The following is an 11,406-nucleotide window of genomic DNA, read 5'->3' on the forward strand; positions in this document are numbered from 1 at the left end:
AGTGGCGAGGCTGCCTGGCAGAAATAGCCAGTCAGAAATTTTCTAGCTGGTCAAACCGCAACACGCACATTTTTCTCTTGCACAACAGAAGTGTGTGACATTTAGCAGCCAAAGACCTTGGTTATTCTTGAGAGGTAGTAAGTAAACAGCCTTCTTGTCGGAAGTGGCAAACGCCAAATTGACTCTGTACAAATGCGGTCAGCAGAAGTTTTCCTTAAATTTGAAGTTACAAATGTATTACTGCCTGACAGATTCTGAAAGCCTTAGTCATCAGTTTCAGGGCAAGATGCATGCAAGTGGCCTCGGGACATTACGAAGCATTACTGCATGAATAAAACTAATGTAAACTCATTCCTGAGCTGTTTGTTTCTCTTTTGATATAAGATTATTGTGTTTTGGTGTGTTCTTTTTTGGAATTTTTTTTTTTACTCTCAGCTTTTCCTTTGCTTTCATTAAACTACAATAATTTATTAGTCCTCTCCTTTGAAATATTCCAAATCTTGAGTGGTTTTGTGTCATTGGAAGACCATGATTTCAGTATATGAGGAATTCACTATACCAAGACCTCTTTTATCATAAGTTCACGTAGAAAGTATATTATGGCCTAAGAAACGAACACCTTTCTGCAGGCGATGGCAAACAATATGACTCAGAGCTCTGTGGACACACTGGCTGTATTCAGAATTGCCACTTGCACAGTCAGGAAAGCAGACCACAGCCAGCTCTCCACCTTCCTCTCACCTCCAGTGCTGCTCCTGTCAGATTTGAATGGGTACTCCATATATGGGCCAAATAAGACATATTCCATATAAAGCAACCATTGATAATTAAGAGCTCGCTACAAGTAACTGAATACATGGACATATACTGAACAGTAAAATCACAGCGACCCAACAGCATCTGCAGCAAGCACGCTTGGTGCCTGACAGCAAGTAGTACCTGAAGCTCTGGCTCCACCAATATTTTTGCCCAGAGTTCAATACCGTGACTGCCTTTTTGCAGAGTGGCCTCAAGCCTGTAGAAAACTGCTCATCTAAGGTTGGCATTCAGCAGCCGAAACACAGGCATCTAATGCCACTTGTGTGGCATTGAGTATCTAAGACACTTGTATAGATCTGGCAGATGAAGCACAGGAGTCCCTACCCTCATGACCAGGCAGCCAGAGGCTGGACGAGACATCTAAAGGCATCTAAAATGGCATTAGGCCCTACTTTTAGGGACCTGCATTGCTCTCTAATACACCTCACGGGTTATTATTGTCATTTAGGCCGACCTTCTGCCCATAAAACTTCAGTGAGCAACTCCTACGTATAACACACTTGAGCTAAAAAGATATCCAGGTCCAATTTAAAGGTGTTTATAGTGACTGAGGTGCCACAGATAGATCCTATAGATAATCTGAATTATTTTCAAAGAAAAAGGTTCAATCTTTTCAATGTGCCCCTAAATCTTGTCCTAAAAGAATTGAATTCACTATCTCCAAGGAGATACTTCACTTAAAAAAATATATTGGGTGGAATCTTGGACACAGGCTGTAATTTAGTTTCTCAATTTGTATGTGCTGCCTGAATAGCTTTAAGATGTTACAGCAGTCAATGTCAATTTATTCCAAAGGATTATAATCATACACTACAAGTCACAGAGATGCCACACTAGACCCATGTTGCTGTGGGATTCAGAATATTTTGGGCTGGGGATTTACTGGTTTAGTACCTCTTTTGTTCATTCTAAAACTGCTGTCATATTTTGAGTCTTACAGAGTAGTAGCTTTGCAAAGTTATGTTCCCTCATAAATTAAACTGCTTAGCAAAAGTGCTTAGTAATGATTTTACATTTTGGCTTAAGCACAAACCTTTTTAATTTGTTGTATTACAGCCTGTACTCCTTGTGCAGCTATCAGCTAATTTAATACCCTCCTTTTCTAGCTTCCCTTTTAGTTGAGACTTTCATATAGTCCTTCAACAGATTTGATTCTGCCTCCAGTATTCACAGAAAAAAAGGTCATTTTCCTCTATCACAGGAACAAAAAAATGACTTTTAAAATGAACAAGGATCATTACACAAAAAGTAGTCGCTGCACAGATTTTGTCAGATCCCACCCAAAAGGAGCTTTAAAAATACAGTGTGGCCCATATATGAACTTAATATAATGTCTGAAATGACAGTAATACTTCTCAGGGGATTTGTGAGAACAAATTCATCAGTATTTGCATGATGCTTTCGGAACAGCCTTTTTCTTTTGCCTTGTTTTGCTGGTTATCTAAAAAGAAGGCTCAGTATGAAAGCATAGGCTTGATCCCTTGGGAATGCAGTACATGTTGCATAAACAAGTGATTTTACATGCTCAACTGTTAAGACACATTTTAGAGGGGTTTCAAGCCAGCTTTAAAAATCCAGTGTTTCAAATCTGTGTTGTGGTCTGCATAAATACATGGATTAAACAAAAGAAAGAAAGAGGGGGGGAAATGTGATTTAATTTCGGAATGTGTATTTGCAAGAAGCTAAAGTCTCTGAAAACTTTGCCATACCAAAGTGTCCCTACTCTGGGTGCACACTTGAAAAACAGGCTGCTACACCTAGGGTTGTTCACAGCGTAGGTTCTACGTTACTAATCTGCTGGGAGTGAGTAAAATTGATGTAAGGCTGTCCTAACTCAAATTGTCCTTGTTTTTATTGGATTGCACCTGCACTTTAACATCAACTCTATTTTTAGCATTTAATATGACATTAATACAAGTAAATCACATAAGGCTTGTTCTTAATGGATTTGCAGCATGCATACATATCACACACCATAACGTATTTCCAATTCACATTAATCATAGGATGATAATACATGGGACAATAAAACACATTTTTGACAGGTTTGTGCAAGTTTAGATTTGCTCAGCCCAGATCTCCCTTTCCTAGAATCATTCTCTACCTGATTTATGTTTCAACACTTTCCTGAGACATCCCTCCAGCCTGTAAGATTCTCAAGTACATTTCTGCAATCCAGTTTACTATTCCAAGTGACTGCATGTCTGAATCAAATATTAAACTCCATTTCAGGGCAATTTATGTTCCCAGAAAGCTATATAAAAGCTTTCATTTTCTCTTCACACTTATGCCCTATGAGTCTTGCCATTTTATGCCATTTAAATGAGAGAAACACAACATGGAATCTACTCACACAAATCATATAAGATCTGTGCACCCACACTCAAGGCAACGCCTCCCTCGCCACCCCCACCCCCCCGAAAAACAACAAAAAAACCCACCAAAGCAGCTACCTTATTGTTACAGGTATCTTCCTCCCAGTCAACTTCTATATTTCCCACAGGAACTAATTAGTGAGGGACCTGATGCAGCATATTCCAAAGCAAAAATCCACACTTCCAAAGACCGGGTTCAGATTTTTTCCCCCTCCTCTATCTGCTATCCAGCCTGCAGCCATTCGCAGAGTTTAGTTACTGCTGCCTTTCTGTGTTTCTAACTGTCAGGTGCAGATACCCAGCTTGGTGAGAACTCAGAGCACGCTTCACAAAGAGGTGCTCATCTGGGCCATTCACTAAAATCAAGCTCTCTATTGGTGTAAATGCATAACATGAAATATATTTGTTCTCCTCTTCAAGACATCCATTTATAAACAGTTTACTGTTGCCTGCGTAACTGAGATTCCATCTGAGCCTCCTGTTCTTTTTGTCTTATACCTGCGAGCATTAAAAATCACAAACACCGGGAAGCATACTGGAAGTGTCGCCTGCTGGATTTATAAGCAACTTCATGTGCACTTGGATAAATCTAAGCGGGTTGGCTGACGCAGCATTCAGCAACAAAAGGTTGGAGCAGCTCCCAGCCAAGAGAAGCTTACCCTAGCACCTGCAAGATTTCCTCTTACAATACCTCACCTGGTAGAATTACTGCTTGTGGATGATAAGGGTCTTGGCTATCATACAGTATATTTTCCATGCAGCAGGAAATTTTTTTAACTGAATGTTTGACTGGGCTCTAGCTTAACAGAGACAGTGACCATGTTGAATTATTGTTATTAGGGAGATGAGCCTGCCTATGATTCTGGACCCAAATAGTTGTTGTGCTCTCATCATAGCTCTGCATAGACCACTAAATTTCAATGTTGACCTATTGTCAGACTAATACACAACACTTGGAAACTTGGGGGCTGAATATTCTGATAGAGTTGCAAGTTCTGTGGCCTAGGATTAAGGTTTCTAATGACCATCTCTAAATAAAGCTGAAATCCCAGATGTGCGCATATCTTTGAAGACAGATGACCCAAGTGCCAATCTAAGTACAACTCAGATTCCACTGATTAGTAATCATCAAGAAACCCTGGCCACATTGACATCAATGGCAAAATTGAAACCATAGCTTTTTGGTCTCACTTTACTTTATATTTTAGGGTGTGTCCTGGTTTCAGTTGGGATAGAGTTATTTGTCTTCCTAGTAGCTGGTACAGTGCTATGTTTTTGAGTTAAGTATGAGAAGACTGTTGGTAACACGCTGATGTTTTCAGTTGTTGCTAAGTAGTGTTTAGTCTAAAGTCAAGGATTTTTCAGCTTCTGATGTCCAGCCAACGAGAAAGCTGGAGGGACACAAGAAGTTGGGAGGGGACACAGCCAGGACAGCTGACCCAAACTGGCCAACGGGGTATTCCATACCATGTGACGTCATGCCCAGTATACAAACTGGGGGGAGTAGGGGCGGGGGGATTGCCGCTTGGGGAATAACTGGGCATCGATCTGCGGGTGGTGAGCAATTGCACTGTGCATCACTTGTATATTCTAATCCTTTTATTATGACTGTTGTCATTTTATTAGTGTTATCATTATCATTATGAGTTTCCTCTTTTTTCTGTTCTATTAAACAGTTCTTATCTCAACCCACGAGTTTTCCTTCTTTTCCTGATTTTCTCCCCCATCCCACTGGGTGGGGGGGAAGTAAGCGAGCGGCTTTGTGGTGCTTAGTTGCTGACTGGGGTTAAACCACAACAGGGTGATATAGAGGCATGACAGTTCAGTATGTCTTATGGGCTCATAACAAGCATCAAAGTGCAAAGACCCAGCCTCATGCTTAATATAAAGAATACTCTCTTTTTTTTGTGAATTTAGAAGTATTTCTACACTTTTTTTAACCCCAAAATTACTCATACAATACTTTTGTCACTGAAAGATCATCACTAGATTTCAGAGTACTGACTCAGGCACTTGGTGAACAAAACAGGAAAGATAGCAGTCACGTATCTCATTTTGAGGCTATTATTTCATTAGTCTAGGAAGGAGGAACACGGCAGAACCAATTGTCAATCAATGTCTTCCATATCAGGGTTTTTAAAAATGAAAAAAAAACTGGTCACAAAACCTGAGTATATTTCAGGTTTACTGAAATCCAGTCATACAGACTGAGGCAAAGAAGTTCCCCAGCACTCTGAAACAATCAATGTTTATATAAATTCATTTGTGCTCCATATTACTCAACTGTATCATTTTATTGAACACATTAATGTGAAATAAAGACCCACATGTTCATTGTACACAGCCTGAAAGCTCTTCCAGCAGAGGAGAAATAAAAAGTAATTAGAAGAATAGCTGACTAAAAGGATTTAAAATTTTATTGAGACCTCTGGCTTATATAAAGCCTGCATTAAATGTTACTCATCTGAATGTTTTGCTCACCTCGTTCCTTTTTTTCAGACAGAAACAGAATGAATGTAACAGTTTTTTAAGCATGATTAACCCTATATTACCATCAGAAAGAAAGGCAAAAAGAAGTACAATACGTATGGCAGCAAATAGGCTATCATAAAAAGCTGACCCAGGACTATATCACACCAATCTAAGTCAGGCAACAGCAAACAAGAAAGTATGCCTTGGATATTTGATCTATCCTTTTCTAATTAAGATGGAGATGACCTCATTCTTGTTTCCACACACTCATGAAATGATTCTAATTTCAGAGTCAAGCAATGATCTCACAAGAGCCAAGAAATGATTGCTTAGGCTTGATATATCCAGGTCAATACACTTTAAAGCTACATGCTATGTTACTACATTATTCATTTTTTAAAATATTTAATGTTCCTTTCATTGATTTGTTATTATGTGAACAATGTAACTGTGTACTAATATTATCAAATACAGGCATGTAGCTTTTTGGGGGTCTTTTCTTTTTTTTTTAAATAAGTTTTTCTAATTCTCTCTTTCTGACTTGATTTTGACATACAAGCCTTGAAAGCTTTGGGCCAAGTTTCACCGCATTTCCCCTTGCACCGTTGGCTGTAGTGGAGCTTTGCCAGTTCATATCAGTAGCTCTGTCAACCCTCCCCTTCCCAGGGAGAAACCAAAGCCAGTGATGTTTAGTACTTTTTAAAATCTGTTCTACAGAGAGAATTTTGTCATGAACAGTTGTAAATTCTGCTCCTTTCTAATGAAGATAGGCCTGCACAGTTTAAATCAGCATACAGGGAGCATACTGGTCAGATAAGGTCTAAGTTATAGCAGTAGATCTGTCCTTCACTCTGGAAGAAGAGGTTACACACTGACCCCTGAACCGGTACCACTGCAATACACTGCTGTTCTTCCTTGCCTTCCAGTTGAGAAACTACAAGCCCATTATAGTCGTCAATCAAGTCTCCCAAGAGGCATGGAAAGCAGATGTACTATTGCTTCTATTTCACAAAGGGATAACTGAGGAAAAATGGTTTTCCCAAAGTCCAAGAGGCCATAACAGAGCTGGCAAAACCCCCAATTTCCAGTCTTTAAACACAGAAATTTCTTCTGATACTGCTCAAGGAAAGGTAAGAAAACAGTGTTGATCCTAGAAACAGGGACCTTTCTATGGATTAAGGATTAGGAAAGAACACCAGCCCTTAGAAACAATGTCCATCTTGGAACTGTATTTGTTTCAGTGAAGAATAGGCCAGGAATATCTTGTCCCCACTACTGATAAGAACTCTGCATCATGGATTGCAAATGTTTGTTGACTTTTGCCCTAATGGTCCCAATTTTCTCATTTCAGATTGAATCAGCTATTACACTGCCAAGAGGGCAGAATCACATAGCTGTTTATTGCAGTAGGAAGAAAAAAAAAAATAAATAATAAAGCACAGAAAACCTTGCACAATGAAGGATTTTGAAATGCTATTTCCCATTGTCCCATTCAACCTATTTCAGAGCCAACAGTATCAGAAAGATTTAGAGAGCTGAAGAAACAGGGAGAAGTAGGTGCTGCTTTTAAAGGCTTTTTCAAACACAGTGCTGTAATTGGAATCAACAGTCTAGTCCAGCAGTTCTGTCTCACTGATAAAAAACATGTGTGGAATATCCTTCTCCAGGAGGACCAGATGTCCAAGACAGTCAAGGATTTGCAAGAAATTGCCCCCATCTGCCTCTGTATCTCAATTTGCCTAACCTATTGTGCAGCAGCCATTCTCTAGCATAGCTCTAGCACCCAGAGGAGATCTGCAACAATTTTTAATAAAGCTTCTTAACAGCTGATACGGACTGTGGAAGGAGCTTCTTTCTTTCTACATCTCCATCCTTTTTTTTTTTGTCTATCACTAGGCTTATACAACAACTTGCTCAGGGGTTCTTGGAGGAAACTGTTTATTTTCCATACATTTGACCACAACAAAATTAGTGCCATTCACACTGATGAATTGTGAGACATGGTTAATCGATGGAGAGGACTATGGTGTCAGTGAGCTGTCCTTTTACAGAGCTGGCCAGAGAGGTTTAAAACACTAGTACTCTCTGATTACTGACACCATCCCTGTGCTGACAATTACCATCCACTCAGCCAAACAGCACGAATAAGCCAGCAACATACCGCAGTTATCCCAGACAGCTTTGTCAGCGTGTTTTTTAATAGTGGGATTCTAATAAGAGCTTCAGATAACATTTGCCAGTCATTCCAATATCCCATCACTCCCTTTTCTATTGGAGCTTTATTTATGCATGTTGGTGGTGGCATAACCCATGGATGGGACTTTTTCAGCTTGAAAATGAGATACTGTCATATATGTCAGAGAAGATCAAATGAAGCTTTCCAATATACTGCCCCAGAGGTATTAACTTCTTAGAGTGGCTCTCCTTTTCCCAAAGGATTGAAATAATCTGCCCAGAAAACATGAGCCTGGCAGTCAGCTCCAACTGTTTTAGTAGAAGACTGGGGGAGATCCTGGTATTATTTAATAACTGTAGCTTCTGGCAAGGGTTTAATATGCACATTTAAGCACTGTATTTAGCTCCATTTGTCTGCATGCTAGATTGGATCTGTGGGGCACTGAAGTACAGCACAAAATGTGGTTATGTTTCCTCTGAGAAATTCTTACTCCCTCTGGGTCCAGCCTTTAACTAAGAATCATTATTTTTCACCTGAGGCAGGTTCTCCTTTGCAAAGCTAACAATTTTATAGTTGTAAATAAAGAAACAGAAATAATCAGTGGTGCAAGTAATACAACAGCAATAGGCCCTTTAACTATCAAAATGTCATCTGAAGGCTGCTGTTTTCTCCACTTGTAGCTCCACAGGGCTATAATTTACTTCAGAAATTTGGTTACAACAGATGAGAGTGGAGGTTTCTCGAACCAAGCCAACTGAATCATTTTCACATAGCAATCCTAGATATTATTCCACAGACCACATATGGCAAAGAGAATACTAGCATGAAAGACAAAAAATCCAGTAACAAAAGATTTGCCTCTATGAAGCAATTTGTCTCTACACTTAACGACTTTAGGTGTGATATAAGTTATGACTTGGAGCTCAGTAGAGTGTAATGTCATGAAGGAATTCTGTAATGCAGCTATTCCTGTGGTATTATTACCCATTTTTTCACTGTGAGTCTTGCAACAAAAAGAAACACTATTACCTTAAAATGCCCCCAAGAGAATTTTACATCACGCCTGCAACCTGGTTTAGAAATGCAGAGCAATATGTTTTCTGCATAAAACAGTATATTGCAAGTCTAGCAGCAAGAATAAACCTGATTCAGACAGTAACAGGAGCTGTCAGGAAATATCCCGTTCCTCCACGAATGGGCATAAGATGACTAAAGTCACCTCTCCCTCCTATGCCTGCTTCTCTTACACATGCACACGAACATAGAAAAAGTGCTTATGAGAGCTGCTTCAGACAGCTATAATAAATCAGCAAAACCCACTAGTCCTTCTAGCACCACAGAGGCTGATAAACAACTGCTGATCCAGGGGTGTGATGGACACTGTTCTGTGTACCAGGAACAACGAGAGCAGATTTCTATATTGGCTAGTTGGTGTGCTGCGTCATGTATGTTGAATAAGTCAAAATACTTGAATTCACATGTTGCTCACGTGTTAAATAAGGTAGACTCGTAGAATTGCTTTTGATCTGTAGCAGAGCAGTGTTCATAATCGCCTCGCAATGGAGAAGACATCAGTAGAATATCTGGGCTAAGGCGGCTTCTAAGAGCACAAGGAAACACACCAGCAACACCAGTCCCAGCTCCAGCCTAAATTCAAGAAATGGGCTTACCGTGCACAGCCAAAAGAGGCACCTCTGCAATGCATTCATTAGCACCTCCCTGCATATAGAAGGCCACAGCAAGCTGAGAGAGGGGCCTTGAGCCTCTTGCTTCTCTGAAGGCAACCAGAGAAGACGAAACACTGGTTTTGAGACCTGCAAACAAGAAAAACAAACAAACAGTCAAAACCAAACAAACCAACCCTTGAAAATAAAAAAAAAAAAAACCAAAAACCAAATAAAGCTTCAACTAAGTTCCTCACTCAGCTTTGTCTTTTTGGATACTAATGCTAATGAGGAACACTAGAAGAAAGAAATGAGCTGGTTCAGGTAAAACATATTAGAATAGATGCATCAATAAATAGAGGGAAATAATTTAGTTTGCAAGAAGTCTGGAGAAATGTATGGGTATTGATTAAAAGGGAAGAAAAATGCTGATCTTTATGTCTGTACTAGCCACTTACTGGCATACTTAAAGATATTGTTAAAGCTCATCTCTTTATCTTCAGATTTTAAAAAACAGCCTTAACTAAAAAGCACGCAGATATTATTTTTGAAGAAAATCTTATTTATATACAGTTAGTTGCAAATGTGAAAGAGAACATTCACTCTTTTCTGCATGAACTGAAGACATCTGGATTATTTTATCCTCCTGTCATTGTCTGGCTGTGATATTGTTGAATACAAGAGTGGGGGGAGTGCCAGAAATTAATTCAATTCTAGAAATTGCATTATATTAACAAACTGGAAAAAAAAAAAAGCACATAAATCATTATTCCTTTCCCCACCCCCTACTTTAATAAGTGAAATGTCAGGCTTCTTGTTCCTAATTTGTTAGAGAGGTTTTAAGCCTTTCTCGTTAGAAGAATTCCACTATAGCTTTGAGGTTTTGTTGTACCCTGAGGTTGGCTGAAAAAAGATGTGTTTTGAAAGGGTTAACTTCTGGAACACACTATAAAAGGCAGCAGTAAAAGCTGCAACTCTGTTCAAAAGGAGACTAGCACTTAGAAGGGAGTAAAAAATAAATAAACGACCATATAGTAGAAACACAAGCTTACAGAGGCCTTGAAAGAAAACTGACCTCCTTCCATTCCAGAATATCAGTATGTTATTCTAATTAAATTACACCTTTACTTTATTATTCCTGACTCTGGCTAGTTTATTTCATCCCAAACGTGTGCTTTATTGATTGATTGGGATCAGTCACAATTCTCTCTGCTTCTCTTTGCAGTTTATACCTTCTGTGCACTGGCTTGATCAAAGTGTTCTTTCCATCAAAACAATCATGTTTATCCCTCAGCTAATCTGAAGCCAACTTTTAAATGTTTAGCCCACAAGACTAGTCCACAGCCATAATATTAGTTATATTGTTTGAACTGTAAAAAAAAAACCCAGACAAACTAATTTTTTTTTTCTTTTTTTTTTCCCTGACACAGAGAACTGACCAGATCTAATATATTTCCTGTTTGCAATTTTCACCCAAGAGTTGCTAGGCAATTTTCCTGGCAGTGAAGTTTTAAGAAAGTAAAGCAGAAATCTGCTCAAGGTCAGGTTTATGGTTAACCTTGTCCAGTCTAGTCACAGTTGCAGTGACTGCACAGGACTAGTGAAGCAGGAGGTAGCTAGGGTTACTGTTGAGGCAATCCCAAAATACAGACATTCTGAATTTATATCAGAGACAGCAGATTCCTGTGGGCAAGACTCTTCAAAATAATAAGCAGCAAGAAAGTAACAGCTTCCAGGGTTTGTGAAAATATATGACAATTTGTGGATTGGTCTCCAGTTCTCCCCCTTTCCCGTGGAAAAGAATGTACAGTTGGGAACAGGCTTTGACCAAAGAGCAGCATTTCAATGTAGGTATCCACGTGTCAGGGCAAATCAGGAACATTTAAATATTAGGCACTGA

The sequence above is a fragment of the Harpia harpyja genome, chromosome 1 (genome assembly GCF_026419915.1).
Source record: "Harpia harpyja isolate bHarHar1 chromosome 1, bHarHar1 primary haplotype, whole genome shotgun sequence".
Taxonomy (NCBI): domain Eukaryota; kingdom Metazoa; phylum Chordata; class Aves; order Accipitriformes; family Accipitridae; genus Harpia; species Harpia harpyja.